The 12,863-nt window shown below is 38.5% G+C and overlaps 1 pseudogene; it reads right to left on the bottom strand.

Moving 5' to 3' along the window:
• Window positions 1-995: 995 nt before the first annotated feature.
• LOC102853579 lies at window positions 996-12,093 on the bottom strand (annotated as a pseudogene).
• Between the last annotated feature and the right edge of the window lie 770 nt (window positions 12,094-12,863).

Here is a 12,863-nt window from a genome sequence, read left to right as displayed (position 1 = left end):
ATGATGTCCTTCTCAAATGACCCATCTGTCCTGGACACATGCCAAAAGCATGTGAGACAGAGCTTTAAAATCCTAGCCTCTAAGGAGAAACTTGGTTTCATCTTCTCCAAGACACATTTGTTTTCTTGGTGATCCCCAGTATTTTCAAGACTCTTCTCTAGCATCACAATTCAAAGGCATTGATTCTTCTTCTATCATCTTTAGTCATTGTCCAGTTCTCTGAGGCATATCAAGTAATTGCAAAGCCCATGGTCTGGAACAAGAGCACCTTGGTCTCTAGACTGACATAGTGGCTTTTTAGCACTCTGGAGGTCCCTGACAGATTTCCCAGTGCAATTCGTCTTTTGATTTCCTTATTACTGGTGCCAAAAAATGTTGATTGTAGAGCTGAGCAAGCTGAAAGTGTTAGCAACCTCAACCTCTTCTCCACTTCTCATGGTGCTGCCAGTTGGCCCAGTGATGAAAATGTTTGTCTTGTTGATGGTGAGTTTCAATCCATATTGAAAACAGTCATTGACCTTCTGCAGCAAATGCTCCAGATCCTCTTCAATTATGTCAAACAAAGTTGGATCATCTGCATAGTGTAGGTTGTTGATGAGTCTTCCTAGATAAGAGTTTCTGGGCTAAAACACAAATCATTATTCAACTCCATTCTCAACTAGGAGAAAAATTACAAAGTAAGACCAATAACAAAGTTGGTCTTAAGGCCAACAGCAAATCCAGGACTCTACACATGCAATGTGATAGAGTTCTTGGGATTCTGACTTAAAAAAATAAATCTTTGTTAAGACTTTAGAAATATTAAGTTTTAGTGGGGAATGTCTACCAATGGTGGGTACCAAATGACTATCTGAAGGAGTGGTACAAATGAAAGAACTTAAGTGGGTATTTTCATACAATTTATAGAAAAGGTAAAATAAACAAGATATGCAGCTGGCCTGGTAGTGACCACGGAGTCACCCTGTGGCTGTGGGGAAGCCGAGCTAAAGTTTCACTCAATTCTCACCATCACTGTCTCCCAGCATGTGCTTGTCAAAGAGGTACTCTACCAAGTCCGGGGTTCCCATCTTGCACAAGTTGGTTACATAGTCACCCAGTTGTTTGATGGATTTCACCAGCTTATCCAGATAATGTGTGTCAATGAAGTCACAAAAATGAAAGTGGCTCTTGTCAGTGGTTAGTTTGTGCAGTTCAGTAGGGACTGATTCACACTTTTTCCAAGTGTAGCACACACTCCATTGTGTTCAGCCCCCTCTCCCAGTCACCCCTGTCTGTTTCTTGATGTCCTGAAGGAAGATGCAGCCGCCTCGCTGGTTCTGCAGTTCCATCAGTTTCTCCGCGTGTTCCCTCTCCTCGTAGGATTGGTGGAGAAAATATTTAGCAAAATTCTTCAAACCACATCATCACAGTCAAAGCAGTAAGACATGGACAGGTAGAGCTCAAGGTTGAGCTGGCGGTTGATGGCAGCCTGCTTGTAGTTCTGGGCACCTGCAAAGGGACATGGTCAAGGTGGTGGTGGCTGAGAGGCCGTGGCTGCGCGGTGGTGGAGTGGAGGCAAGGACCTTGAGGTGTCCAGGGTGCTGAAGTGAGGAGGTGGCAGAGGACCGGCTAGAAATGACCAGCAGGGGAAACGCTGGCAAACACCAGGTTCTGTTCAAGCACTGGTGAAGCGGGAGACCACAGCGACTCTGTGAAGACTGTCTCTTTTTATCCAAATATCTTACAACAGCCTTCCAAGCCACCCAGAATATACCAAAGTCTGTGTTGGAAAGAAGTGTTAATGGTGAGTTTCATGTATAGAAATTAATAAGAAATCTATGGAATTTTAAAAGGAAGCATATCATCTTTTACTGAATGGATAAACAGTATGAAATACAAAAGGACATTTGAATTCTCAAACTTCCATTGGAAGAAAGTAACCAGGAAAACAATGACTTAACTGGAAACATGGGTTATTTCTTGTAGAAAAGTATAACTGACTCACAGCCCAGATTGCAGAGCTAGGAGCTATTCGGGATCATTTCCAAAGAGTAGGCATTTTCTTAATCAAGAAGCTGGCAACTTATGCTAATGTGTACTTTCAATGTGCAAAGGCCTCGTGACTATTATAAGAGTGTATTATCTTCCTCTTTTTGGCATGAGGTAGTTGTAGCTGTCCTATGCCTATTCCACTACTTTACGTTGATTTTGTGACATACTGTGTCATGGATTACAGTACTAACCAAAAGACTGTCTGTCTCTGATGATTCAAATCCATTATTAATCCAGAAGAAGATAGCTGAATGATCTCCTCTTGTAAAGATTTACGGCCTCTAAAACCTAACTTTGACTCATTTGCTGCAAATTTGACTTTGAGTTTTTGATGGGTCTTCTTAGTGAGAGAAACTATACTCCACTGGCCTCATTCACACCAAAGCATGATTTCAATGAGAGCTTTGTCCCTGATGCTATAGTAGAACAAAACTTTTGGAGACCTTGGAAGTAGGGGAAGGTGCTTTTCAAATGAAAGGGGAAAGATACAATGTTAAAAACAATGTATTCAAACTTTGTAAATAAACCAGCATTAAAAAAGAAGAAGAAGAAAGAAAGAAGAAGAAGGGGGGAGGGAAAAAAGAGGAGAGTAGCCAGAGGGTAGACTATGATGACAAATTATAATACCAGCAATTTTTTTCTACCTTCCTTCCATTCATAAGTGGGCATATTTCCCTTTCTGGTACATCTGAATAGGCATGGCAATTAAAATATGAGAGAAGTAATTCTGCACTTGTTTTCTTACTGAGAAAAAAAAACAACCTAGAAGTAATTAGTGACTAGAAGTCTTCACTTCCTCTTCCTTAGAATACTAAATTGTACAACCTAGCTGCTGTTTTCTAAGAAAGTCCAGGCCACAAGTAGAGCCTAGATGTAATAAAAGAGATTCATGGCTGATAAGCCTGGTAGAGCCCCAGCTGCCAACCAGAACTAGCTTGCCAACCATGGAAGGGTGCCATCTCAGCATTAGATATCACAGCCCCTATTGAGCTGACCTAGCTGATGACACATGGGGCAGAAATGGTCTATTGCTTTTAAGCTTTCAAGCCCGAACTGATTATTTGTGAACAAAATCAATGTTTATGTTTTAAGCCACTAAATGTTTGAGTGATTTGTTATAGATTTGATAGAGCAATAGGTTACCAAAACATCACAATACTTGATACCATAATCAACATTGTTACTCAAGGGCCTGAATAGAGCTCTTGACCTCTTCCTTTCCTTTCCTATCTAAATTTAGTATCTAACTTCAGAGATTGATGGATCCCTATAGGATGGATCTACCAATGTTCCATAATCTATTAAATTATTTCTAGCTAACTGCTACTCTAAATGATCATCCTTATATACATCTGGTATGGATGTACAAAGACTTAAGATGTGCTTGATCCTAGTTTTGGTACTTTCACTTTCTTCCTGTACATCTGAATGTTTGACAATGAGTAAGGATGATAGAATAATTAGTACCTTTGAATTGTGGTGTTAGAGAAGAGTACTTAATATGCCATGGACTGCCAAATGAACATGTTTGTCATGGAAGAATTATAATCAGGGTGCTTCTTAGTGGCAAGGATGGTGAAACTTCATTTCATATTATTTGAAAATGTTGTTAGAAGGGTCTTTAATAAAAGATATCATAGTGGGAAAGGTGGAGGATCTGAGAAAGAGGTGGATTGACACAATGACTGCAACAATGTGCTTAAGAGCATCAGAGATTGTGACGATATTCAGGATAGGACAAGATTCAGATTTGTTGTTCATAGGGTTGGTATGAATTGTAGTCAATCTATGATACCTAAAAGAAACAACAACAAAGGTTTATAAAACTTTCTTTTGAATTCATGAGGGTAGAATACCTAGTTTTTAATGTATGTTGTTATGTGTTGTTTATTTAGAGTCGACTTATAGCTGAATCTCCAGCAAATTTTCTTAAGTTGCATGGAAGGAGATTGCCCATCTTTCTCCTACAGAGTATATAGTAGACTGGCATCACCTGACATTAGGTTGATAATGTAACTCCTTACCACAAGGCCACCAGTGTTTCCTTTGTAAGGCATATGAATAGTTAAACAACATAAATTTAAGCAGATATTGCTTCTAGGATTACTCCATCTGACAACAATCACATAAGTTGTGTACATGACTTATTTTTTACCATTATCTTCACCAATGCTTTTATTACTGAAGTATTGCCAAGAAGATGGATGGAAAGTAATACTGTGATGTTTTCCTTTCTCTGCCTCATGTATCTTCACTGTTTTTGTCTTAGATTTCACATATTTTACTGACTTTCAGGGGTTCCCTTGTATATTTTGGCTATTAAGAGTGCATTGGTCTTGGAAATAAAATATATCTCCCACCATCCTGGTGTCTATATGAATTTTGTCTATCTATCCTTTCACTGAATAAACGAAAAGACAGTTGCTGTTGAGTTTGATTTCTGAAGATTCCATGTGTGTCATAGTAGGACTATATGCAACAGAATTTTTTTATGACAGAATTTTCAGAAATAACCAAGTCTTTCCTACATAAAACGCATCAATAGAGAACTACCAGAAGTGCAGGCTGGGTTTAGACAGGGCTGTAGTACCAGGGATGTTGTAGCTAATGTTAGATGGATCTTGGCTGAAAGCAAGGCATACCAGAAGAATGCCTATCTTTTTTTGTTTGTTTGCTTGTTTGTTTTATTATTATTAAATTTTATTAATTTTAATGAACATTTACAGGGATTTTGGGTCTTCACTCCTTCACTGCTGCACCATTTTCTCTACCCTCCTCCCCAGTTTGGAAAGCAAGGCATACCAGAAGAATGCCTATCTTTGTTTCATTGATTACGCAAGGGCATTTGACTGTGTGGATCATAACAAACTGTGGCTAACTCTGATAAGAATGGGAATCCAAAGAAGGGTGCAACAATGAATGAATGGAATCCCAAAATCTCTGTAGATGTTCATTGAAATGAAAAATAAACAACCTAGATTAAAAAAAAAAAGAATGGGAATCCAAGAACACTTGATTATGCTAATGTGAAACCTATACTTAGACCAGGAGGCAGTCATCAGAACAGAGAAAGGAAACACTACATGGTTCAAAATTGGGAAGGGTGTACACTGGGGCTGCATCCTGTATCCATACCTTTTCAATATTTATGCAGAACAGATTATCCAGGAGGCTGGGCTCTATGAGGAGAAATGTGACATCAGGATTGGAGGAAGAATCATCAACAATCTACGTTATGCAAATGATACAACCCTGCTCACTGAAACTGAGGAGGACCTGAAGCACTTGCTGTGGAAGGTCAAGGACTGAAGTCTTCAGTATGGATTGAGACTCAATATTAAGAAAACAAAAGATTCTCACCACTGGGCCGATTGCCAGCATCATAATGGATGGTGAAGAGATTGAGATTGTTCCATTTTGGTTTGCTTGGATCCACAGTCAACACTTTTGGCATCAGCAGCCAGGACATTGAAAGACGTATAGTGATGGGAAAATCTTTGGTTAGAGACCTTTCTAAAATGCTCAAGTACAAGGATGTCAGTCTGGAGACTAAAGTGCACTTCAAACATGCCATGGTCTTTGCAATCACTTGCTATGCATCAGAGAACTGGACAATAACTAGAGATGATAGAAGGAGAATTGATGCCTTTGAGCTGTGGAGTTGGAGAAGAGTACTGAATATACCATGGACTGCTAGGAAAACAAAGAGATTTGTCCTGGAAAGGGAGAAGACAGGCTGCTCCTTGGAGGTAAGGATTCTGAAGCTTCATCTGACATACTTTGGACATGTTGCAAGGAGGGACTAGTCCTTGGAGAGGGACATCATGCTTGGGAGGTTGGAGAGACAGCGCAAGAGAGGAAGACCCTTGATGAGATGGATTGAGTCAGTGACTGGGGTAATGGGGATAGGTGTGTTGGAGATGGTGAGATTGGCACAGCATAAGGCAGAGTTTAGGGCTGTTGTACATAAGGTCCCTATGAATTGCAGGTGACTCAGTGGCTCATAACAACAATGACCCTTAGATAAAGTCCAACCTCTAATCCTATGGTCAACGGCTAACTATGTTAACCATTTCACCACCCAGAGACTCCTTTGACCTTATTAAATCAGACCAAACCCACTGCCTGATGTTGAGCCAGTTTTACTAGCACTGACCCTCCACCATGTTCCAGAGGAGGAAAAATTTTGGGGGGAGGGGATTGGCATCATTCTACTTCTCAGTAGCTAATACACTTAAACCAAAGACTTTTAGGCTAACAATCCAACATGTCACATACAAAAACTAGTTGATAAATTTAAATAAGAACTTAGAAAAGATGGAAAAAATTCTAAAAACATACTATACCTTACCAAACCAACACAAACAAAGAGAGAAAAGCTGAACAGACTCAAAAGAAATTGAAAAGGTCATAAAAACTTAATCAAATAAACTCTAAACAACAGAAAAATATCCTGGTGTGGAGAGCTTGATCAGAGAATTTTACCACATTTTCTGAGAAGAGTTGGCATTAATAACTATCCTAGAACACAGAAAAAGAGGGGAAACAGAATTTGTTCTACAAAGTCAGTATATCTCTTATGCCAAAGCCAGGCAGAAACCACCAAGAGAGATAATTCTATGCTAACTACTGTTGCTAAGTGCTGTTCATCATAAATATAGACATAAAAACCTCAACAAAATTGTAGTCAATACACTTTAATAGCATTTCAAACAGAAGTTGTATAAATGGATGAGTAAAAAGATGGATCAATGGATAAAAATGAGACAAATTAAGTGTAGTGAAATATCAGTGGTAGAATAGAAATAATAAAAGGGGGAAAATTCACTATAAACTTTTAACTTTGTTGAATGTTTGAACATTTATGTAACAAAGAATTGTTATCCTTTAGTGATAACATGGGGAAGGCTGAGTCTTCTACCCACTTCAAAAAGGGTAACTGTCCCCATCAATAATATCCATAGTACCAGTCAAATAACTACGTAATCAGACATGCCACTCTACATGCTCAGGCACCTATGTTTACGAATCATTGAGTCCAATATTTGTTGCAAATTGACTTACAAATTTTGCTCATGGTTGTGGGGTTTTTTAGGCAAATATGTTGGGGAGTGAGAGAGGCAAAGAATATTACACAGTGCAAGTCTAGGTTTAATCCAATAGTCCAAATCCAGATTAACAAGGCACAATTCAGTTAGTGAAATCACAGGTTGAGTTCAGCAGCGCAAATGCACCTCTGATTTCCTCAATCATCCAGCAAGCAAAACCTTTAACTTGACTTCTTCTCCAGGGTTCTTCGGATATACCTTACTACAGTTTCTTCACCTTATCTCCACTACTGTCTCTCACATTGTGGAAAGTGCTCTCTTATATTGGTCCTATAGCTGTTGATAGTTTACAAGACAATGTGTCTGCAGTTGACTTAGCTTGAGACCATGTCCCCAATGGAGGCTAACACAGTGGATAGAAAAGCCAATTTTTAAAGTAATTTATTGCTACCACAGAGCTGTTTCTTTCACAGTTTTTTTGTCTAATTGCTAAATTTATCTTGGTTATCTCATAGCAACAGTCAAGCCTTCAATGACAGATGATTGTGGCTTGACTTGAGGTACATTGACCAGGAATGAAACTCAGGTCACTGCATGGAAATTGAGAATTTTACCATCATAGTTTTCAGCTCCAAACTAAAACTGACTAAGAAGAAAGGGCTGGAGATACACATCTAAAAAAATAGCCAGTGACAACCCTATGGATTGCAGCAGTCAAATACCTGTATGTCAGGGGCCAGCCTGAGTCCAGACTTCTGTTGGGAGCTAAGCAACAACATGATTATGTCATCTTTTCCCTGAAGCTTGGACCAAAACTCACCACTGCCTCTATTGTCCTGATGAAACAAGTTGCTCTGTTCCAGGTCTCAAGTGCCACCCATCTGGACCTTGTGTTGCTATCCAGGAGCATCTGAGTGTCCAAAAGAAGGGAGTAATGTCCCCAGGCATACTTCTGGCAACAGGAATGAGAAGATAGAAAAAACTTGAAACAAATTGGTCCCCCTTCCTTCACTAGATGCAGCAGCTCCATATGGTTTCTCTGGAGACTTCTTTGGTGACAGAATAAATGACTGTGCTTTCTTGAGATATGGCCAGAGTTATAGCACACCACCTGGTCTTTGTTTTCCCTCCAGCACCATCACACTTATCTTTTTGCATCGTCCATGCTGTCTTGACATTGAATTCCTTTCCTTCCCAAATAAACTAGCAGCATATCAGCTTCATTTCAGGATCGGTGTTCTCTAGACATCAAGCCAAGGTGAATTTAGCTCTTTGTTGTTTAATGTTTTTTTTTTTGGTTGCAACTCAGTTCTTTCACTTTATTTCATATTATATTTGCCACGATTTTTCCTCTATTATCTTTTTTTCTTCTATTGGTTGGAAAGGTATTAAATATATTTTTAATCGTCTAGTATTTTCCTATAACTTCCAAACTCATGTACTTTTGCTTTTACTATTTTCAGCATAACAAAATAAATTTCTTTTCCCAAAATACAATTATTTTTGCCATACTTCCATTTGTTTCCCCCCTCCACAGCCTTTTATTACAAACCTGTATTTATATTTTCTGTAATATTAATTTTCTGTTTTTTGGGATCTATATAGAGAGTTTTAGCATCCTAATGGGTAGGATGTTTCACTGCCAACTCAAAGGTGAATCAACCAGCTGTTCCCTGGAAGAAAGATAAATAATCTCCTCCCATTTGATTTACAGCCTCTGAAAACTCACTTGAGGTTTCAGCTATGAGTGGTTCTGACTTGATGGTAATGAGTTGAGGTTTTTAATATACATAAGTATATACACAAACATATACATAGATACTAAAATGAGTGTATTTTTATATATATGTAAATACACACACTCATGTTTATATATGTATACATATATACTCATATATACATACATATTCACTATAGCATTGTGGGAGGTATGTTTTATTGCAAAATTTGGTGGAATTTTTAATAATTAATCTGTATTCTTTATCCTTTTCTGAGATCTTTCATAATTATTTCATTCCATTAACTGCATAATAATTTCTTCTTAAAATATTTTTCTATTATTTTTCTCACCTATGTAAGTTCATATTTCTGTTATTGCAATGCATAACTGTATCTTTTTTTCTCTTTTTGCCTTCCTGTTTATGTCTGAGGACATGCCTCATCCTAATCTACCTGCTTACTGAACTACACTTTTATTGTAATTATGCCTCCATTCTTTCTTTCTTTTGAGTTTATTTTAACCCTTATAAAAGGCCAAAGGAACCAAGATATGTATTTTAATTAATTCCATAAGAATTTCATGATCATCTTAAGAATAGGCTTGAGATAGTGAGCACCAATAAAAGAAGACCAGATGAGTTGTGAGATGATATCAAAGATATCATCCATGAAGAAAGCAAAAGGTAATTATAAAAACAGAGGAGAAAGAAAAAACCAAAATGTATGTCAAAAGCAACTCTAAAGATTGCACTGGAATGTCGAGAAGCCAAACCTAAAAGGAAATATGTCTAAGTAAAAGAGCTGAGCAGATGGTTTCAAAAGTCAGCTTGGGAGAACAAAGCAAATTATTATAAAGGAATGTGCATAGAGCTGGAATTGGAGAATAAAAAGGGAGGAACTTGCTCTGCATTACTCAAGTGGAAAGAATTGAAAAACAAATTTAAGCCCCATAAGCATCAAAAGAAGATGGAGGGAATACACAGAGTATCTGTACCAGAAAAGAATTGATAGACACTGAAAAATTTCAGTAAATACCATATGAAAAGGAAGCAATGGTAACGAAAGAGAAAGTGGAAACTGGATTGAAGGCATTGGCAAAAAAATAAGGCCCCAGGAATCAATGGAATATCAATTGCCTTTTTTCAATTAATAGATTCAGCCTTGGATTCACTCACCAGTTTAGGCCAGGAAAATTGGAGGATGGGTGTCTGCCCAACAGATTGGAAGAGGTTCATATTTGTTCTCTTCCCAAGAAAGGTGATCCAACTGAATATTTTTATCAAAACAGAATGTTTTTATTAAATTATTGCACAGTATCACTGATATCACATGCAAGCAAAATACTGTGGAAGATCATTACAAAATGGCTGGATCAGCACATAGATAGGAAATTGCCAGAAGTGCAGGCAGGATTTAGAAGAGGCCATGACACCAGGAATATCATTGCTGATGTCAAATGGATCCTGGCTGAAAGTGAGGACTACCAGAAGAATGTCTATTTGTGCTTTATTGACTATGCAAAGGTGCTTGACTGTGTGGCTGAGAATGAGGAGAGTGGGAATCCCAGAGCACTTGATTTTGCATACCTGGAAGATGAAGCTGTTGTGTGAACAAAGCAGGGAGCACTACATGGTTTGGAATTGGAAAAGGAGTACATCAAGGATGTATTCTATCTCCATACCTGTTCTATATGTTGAAAAAGTTATCTGAAAAGCTGAACTCTATAAAGAGGAATGTGACATTAGGATTGCAGAGAGACTCTCCAATAACCTTCATTATGCAGATGACACAATCTTACTTGCTGAAAGTGAGGAGGATTTTATGCACTTGTTGGAGAAGATCAAAGAATGAAGCCTCCAGTGTGGATTGTGTCTCAATATCAAGAAAACAAAGATTCTTACCACTAGACTAATAGACAGTATCATGATGCATGGAAAGAAGATTGAAACTGTCAACAGCTTCATCTTTCTTGGATCTACAATTAACACCCTCAATACGAGCAGTCAGGAAATAAGGAGACGCATTGCATTGGGAAAATCTGTAGTTAGGGACCTTTCCAAATAACTGAGGAGTAGTGATGTCAGTTTAAGGTCTACGGTGCATCTGATTCGGGCTATGGTCTTTCCAATTACTAGCTATGCATCCAAGACCTCGGCAATGAATAAGGATGACAGAAAAAGAATTGATGCTTTTGAGCATTTTGGTGTTGGAGAAGAGCACTGAACATCCTATGGACAGCCAAGAAAACTAATAGATATGTCTTGGAGTGGGTGCAGCTGGAGTGCTCTTTGGAGGCAAGAATGATGAGGCTTCACCTCACATACTTAGAACATATTGCTAGAAGGTTCTAGTCCTTGGCAAGAGACATGATGTTGGGAAGTGTGGAGGGTCAGCAAAGGACAAGACCCTCAACAAGGTGGATTGACAAGGTGACTGCTGCAATGGAGTCTTGTGTGTCAGTAAGTGTGAGGATGGTGCAGGACAGGTCTAGGTTCAGATCTTTTGTTCATAGGGTCCCTATGAATTGTACTTGACTCGATGGCACCTAACAACAACAACAACAACAATTTAACATTCAGGACTTTAACTTGATTTTAAAATAAATGCTTATTTATTCATTCCTGCTTTATGTGGTCAGAATATCCCTTTTTTGGTGACTATTTCTTTATTATTCTTATTTTAAATGCTTGCTGTTTCACGGATTTGTATGAATATGGTATATGGTGTATATTTTTATTATCTTTCTTGATCTAAGTTGTAGGATTTAGGGTGGTAGTCTTTAGCTTTTACCCCCTAATTGATTAAATTAAGGATAAAATTAATTTCTAGTTCCTCTCGATTCTATGTTGGAAATTTATCATGCTGTCTTCCTTTATCTTCTCTCACCTATCTCCTTACCTTATTATCTCTTTAGTCTTTTGTTCTGTCTTTGGTTATTAAAAAAACCACTCTCTTCTTTTGATTCTGTCATTCTGAATATTTTCTATCTGATCTTCTTGGTCTCTCTGTTCACTTCATGCTCCATCTTCTTTCTCTTTTACTTTGGTTGTTTGAAGTCTCATAGATTCAATTTTGTTTCAATTTATCATAGTTTCTTTATAGGTTAGTTACAAATTCCTGCTTTCATCTTTATGATTACTTCCTTAAGTTATAGTCACATGGCCAGTTGTGATACAGCATGTTTACATCTATACCTACCCGTGACTTCCAGTGTCATTTGTACCGGTATCACTGAGCCGGATTTGACTCGTCGTGACTCTATATCTGTAAGGAAATGAAACTGATATTGTGTCATCTTCACAAGGATTGCTGTGCTTAAACCTATCATTGTAATCACTGCACTGATTCACCTCAATGAGAGTCTTCCTCTTTTGCACTTAACCTCCACTTTTCCAAGCACAAAGTGCTTTTCCAGGAACTTACCCCTCTTAATCACATTCCCAAAGTGTATGTATGACAAAAAACAAAGCTTATTGTGACCAAGTCAGTTTTGATTCATAGTGACCCTTCATTGGATTTTTAAAACTGTAAATCACATTGGGAAGAAACTGCCCATGTTTCTTCAGAGGAGCTCCTAGTGGATTCAAATTAGCAGAGGCATGAAGCCTTTGCCTTAGCAGCACCACTGACTGTGGACTATGGTACCAGGGCTCCTCATAAAACATGTGTAATATACTTCAGCTCTGGTGGCCTAGTGGCAAGAAGCTGCACTGCAATCGCAAAGGCATGCAGTTTGAGGCCACCAGGCACTCTGCTCTTCAACAGAATGATGAACAATCTCCTTCCATGTGATTAACTGCCTCTGAAAACCCACTAGAGGGTCAGCTATGGGTTGGTTCCCAGTCGATGATAAATGACAACACCAGTTCAACAACCTAAAATTGACTTCTTTTGCTTGTGAATCCACTCCACTCATGCCCTCAGGGAATGCAATTGCAGTTGTTGTTGTTTTATACTGAGTCAGAACCGACCCATAGCTGGCCCTCCAGGGGCTTTTCATAGGCAGTTAAGGGCACAGGAGGACATTTCTCATCCTTCTCCCCCAGAGCAGTTGGTGGCCTTGAA

The sequence above is a fragment of the Elephantulus edwardii genome, unplaced genomic scaffold, assembly GCF_000299155.1.
Source record: "Elephantulus edwardii isolate Elephantulus edwardi_28Jun2011 unplaced genomic scaffold, EleEdw1.0 scaffold00054, whole genome shotgun sequence".
NCBI lineage: Eukaryota > Metazoa > Chordata > Mammalia > Macroscelidea > Macroscelididae > Elephantulus > Elephantulus edwardii.
The sequence above is the reverse complement of the archived record's forward strand: the minus strand, read 5'-3'. Positions and strand labels throughout refer to the sequence as shown.